Source organism: Rhinatrema bivittatum, chromosome 3 (genome assembly GCF_901001135.1).
Source record: "Rhinatrema bivittatum chromosome 3, aRhiBiv1.1, whole genome shotgun sequence".
In the NCBI taxonomy this organism is placed as follows: domain Eukaryota; kingdom Metazoa; phylum Chordata; class Amphibia; order Gymnophiona; family Rhinatrematidae; genus Rhinatrema; species Rhinatrema bivittatum.
In genome coordinates this window covers 155,391,086-155,409,986 of record NC_042617.1, presented here as the reverse complement: position 1 = coordinate 155,409,986, position 18,901 = coordinate 155,391,086, and the positions used below count along the sequence as shown (strand labels likewise).

At 44.8% G+C, this 18,901-nt stretch overlaps 1 protein-coding gene across 1 annotated transcript in view; it reads right to left on the bottom strand.

The window, feature by feature from the left end:
- The window catches only part of DISC1 (DISC1 scaffold protein), a 699,528-nt gene extending 690,931 nt beyond the window's left edge, over positions 1–8,597 (bottom strand). The window contains exon 1 of the mRNA XM_029593853.1: positions 8,472–8,597. The gene's annotated coding sequence lies outside the window, so the exon portion shown is untranslated. The remainder of the gene's footprint in view (positions 1–8,471) is intronic.
- Between the last annotated feature and the right edge of the window lie 10,304 nt (positions 8,598–18,901).

Here is an 18,901-nt window from a genome sequence, read left to right as displayed (position 1 = left end):
GGTTCACCCCACAATTAACATCTTTGAAACGTGATCTAAGAAAAAAGGAACAGATCTGGCGAAGGAACCCCTCTTCATCCAACTTAGCAGCCTATAAATCACTCATGCACAGATACAGGACCGACATCCTTCAGACAAAAAGAGACTTCTATTCTCAGAAAATCAATCACTTCATCCACGACCCAAAAGCTCTATTTTCCCTGGTCTCATCGCCTGCAAAACCACCTACCTCAACTATTCCAGACAATGAAGTGGCTTCTAAAGCCACCGAACTTGCCACATACTTCAAAAATAAAATAACAAATCTACTCGCCTCCCATACAGGCAGCAATGCTCCAACCCAGCATCATACATGCTCTCTGACCTGCTACTCAGCCCAAACCATGCTCAACCATCCTCAGCTTCCTCGCAACAACTTTACCAGCCTCCTCGCAACAAACAGCCTGCTTAGAAGATTTTGATCTTACATCAGCCTTAGAGATAGAAATCCTGCTAAAGAAAATCAAGCCATCATCCCACCCTCTCGACGCAATTCCAGCTAACCTGCTCATAGCTTGCGCTAAAGACATTGCTAAGCCTATCTCCCAGATCATCAATGCCTCGCTATCACAGGGCCTAGTCCCAGACCCCCTCAAACTTGCTATCTTAAAACCACTATTAAAAAAACCTAATCTCTCTACAGATAACCCAGCAAATTTCCGTCCCATTGCTAATCTTCCGGTCATTGCCAAAATACTGGAAAGAATTGTCAACAAACAGCTCTCGGAATTCCTCGACAATAACGAAATCCTCTCCCCGGCTCAATTCGGCTTTCGCAAACTCCATAGTACTGAAACTCTTCTTTTATCTCTGTCAGATAACATTCTCATGAATCTAGAAAACAAACATCCCTGTTTACTCATCCTCCTTGATCTCTCAGCCGCATTTGACACGGTCAACCATGATTTTCTCATCGAAAGATTATCAGAAATCGGCATCAAAAACAAAGCCCTAAACTGGTTCAAATCCTTCCTCCAAAACAGAAACTACAAAGTCAAGATCAATAGCAAAGAGTCTCCACCGTTTAGTTCCACATTAGGGGTCCCTCAAGGCTCTTCGCTATCCCCTACGTTATGCAATATCTATCTTCTCCCGCTTTGTCAGCTACTCTCAAATCTAAAGTTAACCCATCACTTATATGCCGATGACGTCCAAATCCTTATCTCTATCACCGAAACACTACAAAAGACCTTACTTTTTTGGAACTCCTGCCTCCTCTCCATCAACAAACTACTGTCAAATCTCAACCTGATTCTCAACACCGACAAGACAGAACTCCTCCTGATCAATCAAGATGGCACCCTTCCATTGAACAGCTCTCACCTCACACCGCTCCCAGTCTTCTCCACACAAGTTAGAAACCTTGGGGTGGTCATGGATAACCAACTAAGTCTCTCTGGATTCATCAACACTACGATCAAAGAGTGCTACTACAAACTTCAAGTTCTAAAAAGGCTGCGTCCCCTCCTCCATTTCCGTGATTTCAGAGCAGTGTTACAATCCATCATTTTTTCGAAAATAGACTACTGTAACTCACTTCTACACGGTCTCCCAGCCTACTCCCTAAAACCCCTCCAACTGTTACAGAACGCAACAGCAAGATGTCTCACCAAATCCAGCAAAAGAGACCATATAACACCAATTCTAAAAAAGCTCCACTGACTCCCAGTCAAATTTCGAATCCTCTTCAAACTTCTATCAATCACCCACAAAGTCATTTTCAACAACACCCCACTGGACCTCAGAACCCCTCACCAACTTCACACATCTTCCCGACCAATAAGATTAGCACAAAGAGGAACTCTACACGCGCCTCCCATGAAAACATCATTAAGTAAAAGAGCTCTATCTACAGCAGGCCCCAAACAGTGGAATTTTCTACCTCCGGAACTAAGGTTGATACACTGCCACAGCACATTCAAAAAAAGACTCAAGACATGGCTATTCGGTCAAGCATTCCCATAACTTACTAAGTACCGTATTTTTCGCTCCATAAGACGCACTTTTTCCCCCCCAAAAGTGGGGGGGAAATGTATGTGCGTCTTATGGAGCGAATATAAAAAAAAAAAAAAAAAATCTAACAAACCCCCCCACCCTCCTGACTCCCCCAAGACCTGCCAAACGTCCCTGGTGGTCCAGCGGGGGTCCGGGAACGATCTCCTGGGCGTGGGCCGTCAGCTGCCAGTAAACAAAATGGTGCCGACGGCCCTTTGCCCTCACTATGTCACTGGGACCGACCGCTGCTATTGGTCGGTCTCAGTGACATAGTGAGGGCAAAGGGCCGTCGGCGCCATTTTGTTTACTGGCAGCCGACGGCCGAAGCCCAGGAGATCGTTCCCGGACCGCTCCTGGACCCCAGCTGGACTACCAGGGACGTTTGGCAGGTCTTGGGGGGGTCAGGAGGGTGGGGGGTTGTAGTAAATTAAGTCGGCAGGTCTTGGGGAGGTCAGGAGGGTGGGGGGTTGTTAATTTAAAGGGTTGGGATGGGGTTTTTTTTGGGGGGGAGGGGTTCCCAGAGAAAGAAAAGTTTTCTGATCTGGGGAGTGGACCGAAATGGCCCTCCCCAGACCCGAAAACAAAATGGGGAGAAAAAAAAAAAAACTATGCACTCCCCTAATTTGCTCCATAAGACGCCCAGACGCAGAGCCGGTTTAGCACAAATTTTTTTTTTTTATTTTCCCCCTCTGAATCCTAGGTGCGTCTTATAGTCAGGGGCGTCTTATGGAGCGAAAAATACGGTACTCTTCAACTCCCACAGACTGTAGACACCAATAGCTAATCTCCCTCTCCATGGGCTTGTTTCGCATTAATAGTTTGTAATGTTCTTGTTCCCAGTTTATGTTATCCTAGTTGTTCTTTCCCTGTTCTCTGTAAGACACTTGTTGTCATTGTTTAATATTTATATCTGTTGCAATGGAAACCGGAGTGATAAGTAACTCTGTTACATGAACTTAGGTATAGAAAAAGTTATAAATAAATAAATAAATACCCTGATCCTGTATGATGAGATCTGGGGAAGCCCCCAGACTAATTGGTCTCCAGATGGACAATGCCCAAAGAAGTGAAAACCAGACCTGTATCGGCCAATAAGGATCTTTGAGAATCATAGTACTTCCATCCTCGCGAAGCTTCAAGAGAGTTTTCACCACTAAGAGAATCGGAGGATATGCATACAGAAGACCTGTGCACCAATGGTGGGCGAAGATATCTGAAGCTGGTTCGCAGTCTGTCCTGTGCAAGGAGCTGAACTGAGTTGCCTTCCTGTTGCAGGGGGACGTGAACATAAAAACATAGAAATGATGGCAAAAAAAGACCAGTCTGCCAAGCAAGCTCCCACACTTATTTCCCCATACTTATCTGTTTCACCGACCACCAAGTTCAGGGCCCTTGTTGGTAACTGTTTGATTCAAATTTTCTGCCCCCCACCCCTACCATTGATGCAGAGAGTAATGTTGGAGTTGCATCAAAGGTGAGCATAAGGCTTAATGTTTAAGGGTAGTAACCGCCTCCTCAAGTAAGTTACCCCTATGCTTGTTTACCCAGACTGCACAGATCAATGCCTTGTTGGATGTTGTTTATTTATTTTATTTATTTATTTAAAAGCTTTTATATACCGATAGCCGTTTGCACATCATATCGATTTACAAGGAACATTGCTCTTATATATTTTAGCATAACAATTACATAAAATGGCACCGATGCCCCTTTGCCCTTACCATGTGGCAGGGTATCCGTGCCATTGGCCGGCCCCTGTCACATGGTAGGAGCACTGGGCATCGGCGCCATTTTTTTTTTTTTAGAACAGCTGATGCCTGGGAACGGGAAATCTCACCCCGAGGCCCCCCTGGATCTCTCCCCGAGGCCCCCCTGGACCACCAGGTAATTTTAAAAGGTTTGGGGGGGGGGGGTCGATTTAAAGGGTCGGGTGGGTTTTGTTTTTTTAGCGGCGCGGGCCTCCCTAAAAAAAAAAAAAAAAAATTAGCGATGTGAATTGGAATCTGAAACGATTCCAATTCACATATCTTAACGATCAGATTTTTACCCCCCCCCCCCCCCCCCAGCCGAATCTGATCGTTAAGACGATCTGGCACACGATTCACATCTCTACTATTTGATGGGGGGAGGAAGGAAATCAGGTCACAGACCTCTTGTTTGTTTTTTTTCCTTCAAAGTGCTATTTATCCAGATATCTTTTGAAGATATTCAGATAAGTAGCAAGTTATCCGGCCACACAAGGCCAGATAACTTAAAAACCTAAACAGCTATATTAAAACATAGCTGGTTAGGTTTTTCAGTTAGCCGGCTACATGTAGCTGAACAACTTTAAGCAAGTAAATTTAAGGTACCATGTACACTCTAAAAACCCTTAAAATAACCAATTTCAATGCGTAAACAGGGTTTTACATAAGCAAATTACAATGTTTTTCACACTTAAAATATACGCAAGTATGTTTTTAAAACAGATAGGAAAAAGTATGCACTTTCAATACATTGCAAATATTTGCATTTTCCTTACATTTATGCGCATGTTACAAAATACTGTTGTAGATCGTTGTGTGGCCATATACATGCAGAGTTGTTTGAAAGTACCCTCTTTTAGGTGCATTTTCAAACAATACACACATAAAAAATAGCACGTGCATGCATAAAATTAGCACATACGCGAGTACATGCTATTTTAAAAACCGTTACATTACACACATAAAACAGGGACCACATGTACATTTACATATTTAAAAAAGGGACAGGCCAGAGGTGTTCTGTGGAGTGGCCAACATGTACATCTTAAGGGTTTAGAAAATAACCCCCTATCGCATACGATATGATGCAAGTTAGGGGGAGGGGAGGAGTCGGGGTGGGGAGGGGAGGAGTCGGTGGTGTTTTTGCTGCCGGTGATAATGTTTCTAACATTATCATCGGCAGTAGTGCGCCGAATAGCACCACTCTGCTCAATATCTGGTGTACGTAATCGTAAACATCTTAACAGTGGAAAAATGAATGGCTGAGGGGGTCTGGGTGACAAGGAAGTACTTCAGGCTGGTGTTCCCAAGCTGCAGATAGACTGGGCAAACTGGCAGACTAATTGGTAAAACTGGTAATTTTCTTCTCATGCACACATTACAAAATTTGAGGAATTATGCATGTAAAGTTGATAATTGATAAGAGAAATATGTGAGTTAAATGATTAGAATTAGGAGCACAACTACATACAGAGAGCAAATTTGCACCACTTATCTGGACAAGTCTTAAAAATCGCTACTTACCCGCTAAGTGAGCTAGGGGGATAAGTGTTAAAACGATAGTTATCCGGCTTTTCTGTGCAAGAAGTAAAGGTAAAGCTCGATATCAATTGGAAAATGGCATTTTAATAGGAAGTACAGTGGGCATCCTAGATAAGTTTGATCTGTTATTTCTGAAGGCAACTTTGTGTGCAAAATACTAGTTCACCATCTGATCACAAAACTACGGTAGATTGTAATGAACTAATTCTTGCTATTTGATCTTATATAGGTTCTAGTAGTTGCAAATGATTATTGAGCAGGACTGTCTTCAGGATCTGCCTTAGCTGACTGAGTTCATATTTAAGAAGGAAGATGGGCTAAAAAAAAAAAAAAAAAGGAGGGGGGGCATTCCAAGACAGCCCCCACTGGCATTCACTCCCAATGAGGTTTGCTACTCTAATTCATTTTTCCTCATAAAGTTTTATTCTGCTCTTGAACTAATGGGGAAGAGGAAGGGGTGCACACCGGTGGTTACCAGCCCCATCGATAAGTTGTGGTTGCCACGGAGGGTGAGACAGCTCAGTCTCTAGGATCCGGTGCTATGTCCTTGGGTGGGGCCGCGCGCGAGGGAACGGATTTGCTCTCCCCGGACTCCGTTTCTCTCTCGCTGGATAGCCGTTCTCCTCCTGACCAGCCTCTGCCTGCACTGCAGAAAGAAGCTATCTCTGGAATTGCTGTGCACTTGCGCCCAGAGATTATTATCAGGACTACCCCAGACTGCTTGGCAACTTCAATGCAGCCCAAGGCGGAGGGAATTGGCATGCTGGAGAGTGTAGCGCTGGCACAATCAGGATCAGCCAATATCCTCAAGTTCCTGACAAAGGTAAATCTGAGTTGTTTGCTGGAATCTCTTCTAAATCTTTGGAAAACTTTATACACGCCTTCTACTATTACCTTGGATACTATATGGGAGGCAATTGCTGGCCTTTCTTCTCAATTAGGTCAGCATGTGATTCCTCGGCAATCTCTGTCTGTATCCCTGCAAGCTGCACAACAAGAGCTGTAGAGAACAGCAACCCAGCTCACTGACTTACAGCCTCAAGTATCCTCATTAAAAGAAAATGTTGGCACTATTACAAAAGGCTGATTTAAAATCAAACTTTTGGAAAATGTGGTCGGGTCTAAAAATATCAGACTGATTCATTTTCCCAAGCAGAACATGGAGCTACCTGCGCAAATGTTGAGAAGATACTTAATGGAAATATTGAAAATACCAGAGAGCATTTTAACACCTATTGCTAAGGTTTAATATATACTCTCTGCTAAGAAAGACCCTCAACCAGATTCTACTTGCCATCCTTCTTTTGATATGTTAAACGTGACTGATTTACTGGAAAGCTCTGACTCTGTGCCTACATCTACTTCAACCTTGTTGGCTGTGTTTGGTGTGGACTCTGATCATGATCATGTGATGAAATACATAAATCAACTCATGCTGCTTAAAATGACATGCGCTCTGATACTGTATAGCACTTTGCGGAAATTGCCTATGCAATGCAGAAGATAAGAAATTAGCCTAACTACACCCATATTTTTTTTTTAATCACAGGTGCCATTTCTGCTGTATTTATAGCATTTTGATGAATCTAGGGGTAAGTTTGGACTTGCCCAAGGTTACAAGGAGCAGTAGTGGCATTTGAACCCTGGTTTTTGTGGTTCATAAGTTGCTGCTCTAACCATTAGGCTACTCCTCCAAATGTACCTGTCCTCATCTGGGAGAGAAAATGTGTGTAGTACTAAAGCAAATGACTGTATCCCTTTGCCCTCCCACATCTGTTCCAGTCTAGTACATCCCAGCTCCTTCCACCTAGCTGAGGTAGTAGTAGTAGTAGTCTCCAGCATAAATTCCCTATTATAATGAAAAGACGTTCGGAAATAATATTTGTCACCTACTATAAAATGTTTCCATTTATCACTATTCCAAAATCTCCAACATCAACCAGGAGTAGGTGGCATTACAGCTAGTAACTATCTAGCCTTTTTGGGAAGCCAGGGTAACTCTTCTAGTGGGGTTCCTCGCATCATATTTTTCAAACGGACCTACCTATTAGTCTCCTTCTATTTATGCCAGTCAATGACCGCTCACAGCTGCGCTGCTACATAATACCATTGGAGAAAAGGGACCTCCAATCCCACCCCACCCCCCTTTTTTTTTTTTTTATTTGGTACATCACTTTCCTCAGTGGGTGGCTTTTTAGGGTAAGTTCTTACAAGGGTCGATATAATTCATCATGCTGATATTAGTGCAGGGCTTTTACTCCTGTTTTAGTATGCATTTTTTCATGGTACATTAACCCTGATATTTTAGCCCCTAAAAACGAGGGAAGGCTCTTTTTCTGAGGCATCATCTGTTTTTTGGGGGGTTTTTGGAACACCCTACCTGAAGCATTGCAGCAGTCTGTGTGCATACAAACTTCTAAGGCAACGTTGAAAACGTATTTTTAACCAAGCATATTCTTTTTAATGTGTATGCATAACTACTATTAAGAGTGCCATGAGGTTTCGTTAAAAATGTATGCTTAAATTTTATGTATGTTTGATTTGTACAACATCTAGTCCATTGTATTAGGCAATTCATTAATTTTAAATTAAAGAATTAAAAAAAAAGAAAGTGCCCTAAAACAAGATTAAAAATCAATGCTAGAATTAACACAGGTGCATGCAAATCCCATGTAAAAGAAAGCATTAGCTAGTCTCCAGCAAGGCAAGGAGCAGAGAGCTTAAAACATGTAGATATGTTTTTATATAGTGGGATATCAGTTCATCTCAAGTCACAGAGCATGACAAGATCAAGGCTTTTAATCAGCAATCTAGATCTCCTAAAACAAATCAGCTGATTAAAAAAAAAAAAAGGGGGGGGGGGGGGCAAATTAAGAAGAGTCGACTGACTTGGCGAGTGATTAAGGAAGAAACTACAAAATACCCAAACCAGCTTCTACCAAGGAAGTACCTTGCCTCCAAACTGCAGTAAAACTACTAGAAAGCCCAGAATATTTAAAAATAACTTGCAACTTTTAGCTGCCCAAGCGGCTAAAGCCAGGTCGCACAGGACCCCTCCCCCCCCCCTAATTCCCGGTTCTCTTGCTCTCTCTTTCGTTGCACGTATTCCTGTCACAGAACGGCTCCGCCGCTTATCGCCGCGAACCTTACCGGGTGCTGTAGCGGGAGCCCCCCGAGGCCCGGGCTCGGGGCCGCGCCGCTCCAGGGTCCTCTCCTCCGGGTCGCCCCTTCCTCCCCAGCAGCGCAGGCGGTGTGGAGCGCCGGCGACTCCGCCCGTCCGCCCCCTTCTTTCCCCCGGGAAACGCTCACTCCCCGGCGCCCAGGGAGCTCGAGGCAGACCCTTGCAGCAAGATTCTCTCTCGTCTCGGGGGCTCTGACAGGAACTTCCCGCCTCTGCCTCACGTCTACCGCCGCCACCGCTCTGGTTCCTCCGCAGATTTCCCCCCGACGCTTCCTTCCCGCTCAATGCAAAAAGTTGGCAAACTCGGAAAGAAAAAACCAAAACAAAAGCTGCTGTATGCACGGGGGGGGGGAGGGTCGAGCAGTTTTGGTTACCAGTGAATTAGTTCACACTTAAAAAAAAAGAGAAACTGCCTCACATCCAGAAACATCTGTTAACAGCTGCAGCCTTTTTTTTTTCTCTGCCAGAGTGACGCTTTTACTAATGTCCTTCCCACCGCAATCGCCAACGGCAGCAGAGAACGAGAAAGGCTATTTCTGATGGGGAGGGGGTGGGGCAGCACTAGCCCCTGTTAGACCGATCCGCCCTCAGGGCCCTAGTCCTACCTTTGCTGGTAATTGTCAAAAGGGTTTACCTGCTTAAATGGTCTTTTCAAAATTGCTAAGAAGTATGCTACTTTTACACACTTAATCTGAAGAGCAGGCACAGAAGGCCCCAGTCCAGCATTTGCTCTTCCCAGGGAGTTCTAGGGCCCACTTATCTGCCTCTGCGCCTTTTGCTAGCTGAGAAGAGGAAGCGCCATAGATAAAGGCACTGAGAAGAAGAAAGATGGCGGGACAATTAGATGGTGGCAGAGATTGAAGAGAGAACTGGTGAAATGACGAGAAAAGGTGGGGGGAGGGAAGGAGAAGTGACACACAAAGACAGCAAAAATGAAAAGGAGAACTGGGACATGACATGAGAAGATAAACAAGATGAAAACACATGGGAGACCAAGAACAGTAGGATTAGGATAAAGGTACATGGTCATCTAAGTTTATTTTTTGCCCCATACAGAGAGAATGGAAAAAAAAAAGTCTAAGCAAGTCAGAGCCAAAGTTAACATAGTAGAAGCAATCTTTATTGGTTTCGTGGCAGGAACACAGGCATGGCGCCTCCTGATGACATCGGGCCCTCGGAGCCATTTAATCTCTGCTGCTGCCAGAGATCTTTGCCTCAGCAATGGGTATCCTGTATTGTTACAGTGTGTGTTGCGCCAGTGTTCGTATCTCCTGCATCCCTAATTCTTCTTGCCTCATCCTGCCTGTTAGCTTTGCCTCGTTCTGCCTTCCAGACTTGCCTTGTTCTGTCTTCCAGCTTGACTTGTCTCACCTTGCCCAACCTGTCTTGTCCAGCCTTGTCATCCCTTCCCTGTCCAGTGTATCTTCATTGTCTTTGTCCACCCTTGGCTTAATCTCCGGATATTTGACCTCTTGTTTGGACCTGACCACAATTGCCTGCTGCCTGGACCTGACCTGTAGCCTGCTTTACGACTATGCTTGCTTGCCACCTGCCCTGATCCTTGGCCTGTCCCGGAACCTCCAGTCAGCGGCCTACCTTGGCGTGTCTTCAAACTCTCATTCTTTCTGACACCCTAGGGACCCACCTGCCAGCCGCCAGAATCCAAAAGTTCAGCCTGCAGGGGAGGTGAGCAGTAAAGGAGAAACTCCAGTTATCCTGCTACAGGGCGAGTTCGCCTTATTAGGCCTCTTAAGTTCGTCTACAAGATTGCATCAACTATGCCACAACACAAAGGGCTCACTTCCATGCCATTCATCACACAGAGAATATGCAAGACCCACCACGTCACATCATTGACCCTGCAAATATTCTGACCACCGTAGGTATCCTGGTACCACCAGAGAAGACAGTTGTCCCTAAACACCTTTGAGAAAAAGTACTTCAATGGGCACATGACCCCTGGCTAACAGGCCATCCAGGTATAACCAAAACACTAGAACTACTCCTTCGCCACTATTGGTGGCTTCAAGTGAGACATGATGTTTGTCGCTACGAAAAATCCTGCCCTAATTGTGCAGTTAAGAAACTTTCCCATGCTCATCTCTGGGGACTGTTTCAGCTGTTACCAGTCTCTGAAAGGCCATGGGCCCACATTGCCATGGACTTTGTCATTTGGACTACTGTCATTTGGATTGTGTTGGACCGGTTGTTAAAGATGACCCACTTTGTACCTCTCTCCGGACTTCTGACCTCAGCCCTGGAACTATCTTATCTCTTTTAACATGACTTCCATTTTCACGGCTTGCCTGAACACATGCTCTCTGACCGCAGATGTAATTTGCTGCAAAATTCTGGAAAAGCATTTGTCAGAAACTTAAGATTTCACTGGAGTTTTCATCAGCTTGCCATCTACAGACCAACGGGCAGGTGGAGTAGATGAATCAAATTCTCAAGGGTTTTCTACGAGCCTATGTAAATGAACGGCAGGATGACTGGGCCTCTTTATTCCCGTGGGCAGAATTCTGCCACGACAATCATTCTGGGGAATCAGCAGGCTTGTCTCCCTTCAAAATTATGTATGGCAGACATCTACAGGTGCCTCTTCCTGCCTCTGACGATACAGACTTTGTCGGTAAAAATCCTAGGAGAATTGTGGCAAAGGACATATCAGCTCCTCAACTTGGCCACAGAGAAGTATAAACAGGCAGACAAGAAACCCCGCCCAGTTCCTCACTTTAAACCAAGAGATATGGTATGATTAAATACCCGTAGCCTTCGCTTGAAGACACCATCCGTGAAATTTGTACCACGTTTCATCGGGCCGTTTCCTATTATTTGTCAGTTAAATCCAGTCTGTTACCAACTTAAATTACCTTACACACACAAAATTCACAATACATTTCACATCTTTTTACTCAAGCTATTGCTCTTATCTTGGCCATCATGGCCCATTCCCAAGATTATCAGAGTGGCATCCGAGAAAGACATGTAATATGAAGTACAGGACATTCTAGACTCCAAATACATCAAGGGCAAGTTACACTACCTCATCTTGTGAAAGGGATTTGGCCCTGAAGAGAAGACATGGGAACTGGCCAAGAACGTCCATCCATTGCAGTTAACCAGAAGGTTTCAGAGCCTCTTTCCCCATAAGCTCAAGCCAAGGGGCAAGGGGAGGGGTCTTAGAAGAGGAATATTATAATGTTGGGCCGACCGCAGTTCCCTCGCTGCAGCCAACCTGCACTCATTCCGATGTTGCCAGGATGTCTATGCGGCAAGAACACTGCCATCAGGCTCCCTCCAGGTAGTGCTGTGCTGATCCCTAAGGTGTGTGCACAAACACCAGCTCCTGCTTTGTAGGCCTCATGGTGGGAAAACAGAAGTGGTGCCGGTAGATGATGTCAGTGTGGCCTGAAAATTTAAACCCCAAATGTGCTCCCAGCCAGCACCTCAGCAATAGGTCCTCCTGCAGTGCCTGTTGCTCCATGTTCCTGCCATGCCCATTCCAGTTCCTGCTTTGCTTGTTCCAGTCCTTGTTTCCTACCTTATCTCTGCCCTGCCCCTGTCTGTGTCTTATCCATCTTCCAGTTCTGACCTCGGCTTTGGATTCTGTCTACACTATTTGCTCTCTGCCTGCCCTGATTTTTGCCTGATATTGACTCTGCTTGATCTCTGCCTGCTCTGAACTTAGACTGCTACAAGACTTTGCCTGATTGTTCCTTTCAGGACCCTTGCCTAAGTTCTGCCAGCCCCTGGAACCCAAGGGCTCAACCTGCAGGGAACAGAGCTGGTATAGGAGAAGCCCAGACCTGATCCCAGTTAGAGTGTGTACACCTGCTGCCAGCATGGGCCTAGTGTATTCACCTGCTAGGCTGCGTCAACCATGCCACAGCCAAGGGCTCACACTCTGTGACATATACATTCAGGCAGGCAGACAAGAAGGTATGCGCTTACACGACCTGCAGGCAGGAAGGCACTCACATACCCACATGCAGGCACTCTCAGACAGGTACTGTCACACACACACACACACACTCATGCAGGCAGGCACACTCACACATAGACACAGGCAGGCACTCTCTCACTCATGCAGCGCAGGCAGAAAGCAATTATTTTCAGCTGCAGCAGCTGCCGTGGGATGGGTTCACAGCAGCATGAGCTTCTTCTTCGGCTGCCACAGGACAAGCTCTGTCATGGCACAGCCAGACCTGTATTTGGAGGATTGCAGCCTTGCAACATGGACTGTTTCATCCTCCTTGGGTGTCAACTCCTGATGACATCATTCAGGCACCGGCAGTCAAGAAGGAGAAAGCGGCCGGAGGCACTGCAAAGCCGCAATCCTCCAGGAGCAGGAAGGGTAAGTGAGGGGATCTCAGCAATGCTGAGAAGGGGGGGGCAGCAACGAGAAAGACATAATGTGCCGTCCCACCTTCTACCAATGAGTCTTCCAGCAGAAATTTGGGGTGGAAACATGGTCCCCTCCACACACACACACACACACACACACCCATTCCAGCACCTATGGATAATTCGGCTCTGCATGCTAAACCAGGTTCATGCTAAACCTGATTCAATATCTATAGGCTTATCATTATCTCCCTTTCTAGTTAATATTATTTTACAGCCATTGAGCAGTTTGTGTCTTGGGTCTGCTTGGGTATTACTATGGAGACCCTTTTTTTAAATGATTCTACTATATCTTGAGGGTCCATAAAAGAATTTGGTTTTGAGGGCTAACTCTTCTGCTTCTTCCCCAACTTTTAGGGTCCCAAGGAGTGGGTTCTTTGCTACTGAGGGGAAGGCTAGCTTTCTAGGCCCAGGTGGTGGTGGGATTTTCCTCTGGTAATGAGTTATTGTACTCTTTGATGGTGTTGGTGCTGCAGGAAAAGGCAGGACACAGTGTGGGTGTTCAAAATAAATTTTACTTGGATTCTTCAGAATTAAATAAATGTTCAGTCACCTAGATAATTGCATTCACTTCACATCTTTATTCCAGTTGGGTATATACAAGGTGGACTTTCCACTGTCCTCTCTGTAGGTGTCCCTGGTACTGCTCTCTGGGAGACCCTTCCTGCATACGAATGGCCCCAACTCACTCCTTTCTTATTTGGCTAAGAATGATTTAACCAACTAAAAGTTAGATGGATATGTAAGAGGGATATTCAAAACTTTCCATTTAGCCGGATAACCTGTGAATTATCTGGCTAAATGGCTTTGAATATTGTCTTCTCAGTGACTATGGAAATACATTTGGTAACTCTGGTCCTAAGTTTGCACCGCTGTCTAGCTAATGGTGCTGCTTTCAGGTTTTTTGTTTGGTTTTTTTTATAATACCGTGACTAATGAAAAATTGTGCAAGCAAAAGAAGACCTGGTGAAACTGCTGAGCAGCATTTCCTGAACAAAAATACCACATCCTCAGCCAAAATGAAATACTAAATCAGTGTCTTCTCAGTATTATCAGGGGACTTTTAATCTATTAGCTTTTTATTTGCCTACCTTGAGGTCGATATTCAGCAGGATAGTGAGCAGGAAAGTTACCCGGTTAATTTCCCACAGAACATAAGAACATAAGAAAATGCCATACTGGGTCAGACCAAGGGTCCATCAAGCCCAGCATCCTGTTTCCAACAGTGGCCAATCCAGGTCATAGGAACCTGGCAAGTACCCAAAAACTAAGTCTATTCCATCTTACCATTGCTAATGGCAGTGGCTATTCTCTAAGTGAACTTAATAGCAGGTAATGGACTTCTCCTCCAAGAACTTATCCAATCCTTTTTTAAACACAGCTATACTAACTGCACTGACCACATCCCCTGGTAACAAATTCCAGAGTTTAATTGTGCGTTGAGTAAAAAAGAACTTTCTCCGATTAGTTTTAAATGTGCCCCATGCTAACTTCATGGAGTGCCCCCTAGTCTTTCTACTATCCGAAAGAGTAAATAACCGATTCACATCTACCCGTTCTAGACCTCTCATGATTTTAAACACCTCTATCATATCCCCCCTCAGTCGTCTCTTCTCCAAGCTGAAAAGTCCTAACCTCTTTAGTCTTTCCTCATAGGGGAGTTGTTCCATTCCCCTTATCATTTTGGTAGCCCTTCTCTGTACCTTCTCCATCGCAATTATATCTTTTTTGAGATGCGGCGACCAGAACTGTACACAGTATTCAAGGTGCGGTCTCACCATGGAGCGATACAGAGGCATTATTACATTTTCCGTTTTATTCACCATTCCCTTTCTAATAATTCCCAACATTAGCCGACCACAGAAACATGAAATATGACAGCAGGAAAAGACCTTATGGCATATCCAGGCTGCCCATACCCAGACAAGTGTTCTGCTGAATATAGCCAGTTAAAATTAGCAGGGGGAAGTTATCCGGGTAACTGTAGGATTGAAGGTTGTCCGACCAGACTTATCCTTGCTACCTTTAGTTGGGTAGCGCTGAATATCGGTGCTAATTGGATAAAATTTATTTGTTTTCTGGAACACCTCCATCAATGCCTCTTTTTATCCGGCTAACTTTTGAGCAGGTAATGAGACATTGTGAGGTAACTCATAACCCTGTGAAAACACAGTCGGAACCTATAGAGCAAACCTGCCAAATTGTTCCTGTTGTGAAAAAAAAAAGTGCCCCCCCCCCCCCCTATTTCCCTTTCCCTCCCCCACCCTGTTACCGAGAACTCTGCGCACTGCCCAAAATTTTTCTCCAAACCAGGCATGAGAAAGACACAGGCTTATCTCCTTCTGCCCTCTGCATTGCTCTGACAACTTTTTACCCATGGACATTGCATTGGTTTTCAATCAGAATGCATGTGCATACTTTCACTTTGAAACGTGGCATGGAGACTAAAGCCCCGGGAAATCTTTTCATCTTGTCCTTGTGCGGGCAGATTTTCTACAAAAAATGAATGTGCGTAGACGTGAAAATGCAGTCTATGTGTCTTTATTATTTTATCCCAGTCACGGCACGCCACTGGGAATACCTCTAAATGCAGCTAAAGAAAACATTTGCAGATTGTTAACCAATGCTGTATGGAGAGAAGAAGTAAAATAGAACCCGAAAAAAAGCAGAAACGAAGAACTCAACACAAGAATAAATATTCTGCTAGAATGTAAGGCTCTTGTTACATTTCTTAATGGATCTCTTAGTGCGAACGGCTTATAGATGAAGCCTTTAAAGCCTTTAAAGCACATGGACTAATTTAATCATCGGTCACCTATACTGAGTCCATATGTTCTCCTGGCTAAAGCTGAAAACACCTCAGAGTAATGCACAATTAAACATGTGATGTGCCCTTATCTCCAAGGCTGGCAGTCTTTAGTGTGGTCCTGAAGTCTATCCTCCGACACTGCAGGGTTTCAGAGGGTGCAGCTCCTTCTTCAGGGAGCTTCAGGAAAATGTAGCTGCCTATGAGTGAGGTCAGCTTGCCTATGAATGCTGTGCAAAAGAGAATGGAGATGTAAACGAGCCCATTAATACTGCATAAATGCTTTCAATTTAATATATGGCTTAGGGACGGAAGAGAAACACAAAGTTACTCAGGTATGGTCAGCTGTACGCGCTGATAATGAAAATTATCCTCACTACAACAACAATAATAAAAAAGAAAGAATTCTTGAAATCGTTTGAAAAAGTTTGAGAAAAACTTGTTGCCAAGGAGCAAATCCCTTTATAAGACTTACGTATGCCGAGCTGCGTGCTGCCTGCTTCAGTTTCTCTTGTCTGCGGTGACAGCTTTGCCGCTGCCAAAATGCCATATTTAAGGGAAATCCATCGACTATGTGATTGACAGCAGGAAATGACGAGGCATATCCGAATATGGAGAGAGCCAAATAAGGAAAATGACGTCGACAATCTTGCAGCCATTTTGCTAATGGTCCAAATATGGGAAATGACGTCAGCAAACTCCAGGAGGGAATCCTGCAGCCATTTTTTTTTTTTTAATGAAGAAACGCTGTCAATGGAACGGCTTATGAATGACTAACAAATGTAGGAAAGGGATATCAATGAAAAGCCGGCAAGTGAAAAATGATATGATGAAATAAATGGTGTCAGGAACTCAGTAGTAATTGTTACAGAAAAAGGTGTTCATATATGCGATAACCATTCAACTTTCATGCCGAGGTGTATCTAAGTATGGAGCAAGCCGAATAAGGGAAATGATGTCGACAATCTTGTGGCCATTTTGCTAGTGGCCAAATATGGGAAATTATGTCAGCAAACTCCAGGAGGGAGTCCTGCAGCCATTTTTTTATTTGTTTGAAAAACCGCTGTCAGTGAAACGGCATAAATGGTGTCAGGAACTCGACAGCGATTTGTTACAGAAAGGATGTTCATATGAGCAAATACCATTCAACTTTCTCATTTAATCCTAAGGGTTCTGCGGATCGAAGGCGGAAGATCCATTGATTCTCCTTGTAGTTTAGAAGGGATGTTCTGTCACCTCCTCTCCAATGAGAAGGTACGTGTTCAAGAATGGCCCATGCGAATTCATCAAATTTATGGCCTAGTTTGATACAATGACGTCATTTCCCATATTTGGACCATTAGCAAAATGGCCGCAAGATTGTTTACGTCATTTTCCTTATTTGGCTCTCTCCATATTTGGATATGCCTCGTCATTTCCTGCTGTCAATCACATAGTCGATGGATTTCCCTTAAATATGGCGTTTTGGCAGCGGCAAAGCTGTCAGCCGCGGACAAGAGAAACTGAAGCAGGCAGCACGCAGCTTGGCATACGTAAGTCTTATAAAGGGATTTGCTCCTTGGCAACAAGTTTTTCTCAAACTTTTTCAAACGATTTCAAAAATTCTTTCTTTTTTATTATTGTTGTTGTAGTGAGGATAATTTTCATTATCAGCGCGTACAGCTGACCATACCTGAGTAACTTTGTAAGTGTTTCTCTTCCGTCCCTAAGCCATATATTAAATTGAAAGCGTTTATGCAGTATTAATGGGCTCGTTTACATCTCCATTCTCTTTTGCACAGCATTCATAGGCAAGCTGACCTCACTCATAGGCAGCTACATTTTCCTGAAGTTCCCTGAAGAAGGAGTTGTACCCTCCGAAACCCTGCAGTGTCGGAGGATAGACTTCAGGACCACACTAAAGACTGCCAGCCTTGGAGATAAGGGCACATCACATGTTTATTAATTGTGCATTACTCTGAGGTATTTACAGCTTTAGCCAGGAGAACATATGGACTCAGTATAGGTGACCGATGATTAAATTAGTCCTTGTGCTTTAAAGGCTTCATCTATAAGCCATTCGCTCTAAAAAGACATTATATGATGGTCACTTTATACTTTCATTAAGAAATGTAACAAGAGCCTTACATTCTAGCAGAATATTTATTCTTGTATGGAGAGAAGGACATTTTCAGACACCCAACTTGAGTGTGTACTTCGCTACTTACCTACATTAATGGGCTTTGGAAATTGTTCTAAATATGTAAATGAAGATATGAGGAGGCATTAAGTAATGGGGATTGCCTAGAGCATGTGTGTTTGCGTGATAAGGCGTGCACAGACTTGAAAATGACAAATATAAAAACAAAATTGCTAGGAAGGGTCTGTGTTTTACGAGCCCAGGAAAAGCAGGCAATTGGAGAATTGTGAACAGGCAGAGGGAATCTGTGTTGGGTACTGAGAAGAAATATCATAGGTGTGAATTTAGGGGGTAATTTTGTTCACGTTGTGAATAAGTTACACCAATTTTCAAATCCGACTTGCTCTTTGAAAATTAATCCACCACACTTGCATCTGCTATTTAGTGCTCAGAAATTATGGGAGGAAAATTATGCATGCATAGGGGTAGATTTTAAAAAAGGGCACCTTCGCGTACTTTTGTAGGCGCATCAGGCGCAAACAAAAGTACGCTGGATTTTAGTAGATACGCGCGTATCTGCTAAAATCCTGGATCGGCGCGCGCAAGGCTGCCGATTTCATGTAGCCGGCGCGCGCCGGGCCGCACAGCCTACCTCTGTTCCCTCCGAGGCCGCTCCGAAATCGGAGCGGCCTCGGAGGGAATTCACTTTCGCCCTCCCCTCACCTTCCCCTACCTTCCTCTACCTAACCCACCCCCCTGGCCCTGTCTAAAACCCCCCCCACCTTTGTCGGGGGATTTACACCTCCCGGAGGGAGAAGTAAATCCCCGCGCGCCAGCGGGCTGCTAGCGCGCTGAGACGCGACCCGGGGGTGGTTCCGGAGGGCGCGGCCATGCCCCCAGACCGCCCCGGGCCGAAACCACGCCCCCGGGCCCGCCCCCGAAACGCCGCGTCCCGCCCCGAAAACGCCGCGCCGATCGGCCCCGCCCCGACATGCCCCCCTCGAAAAACCCCGGGACTTACGCGAGTCCCGGGGCTCTGCGCGCGCCGGTGCGCCTATGTAAAATAG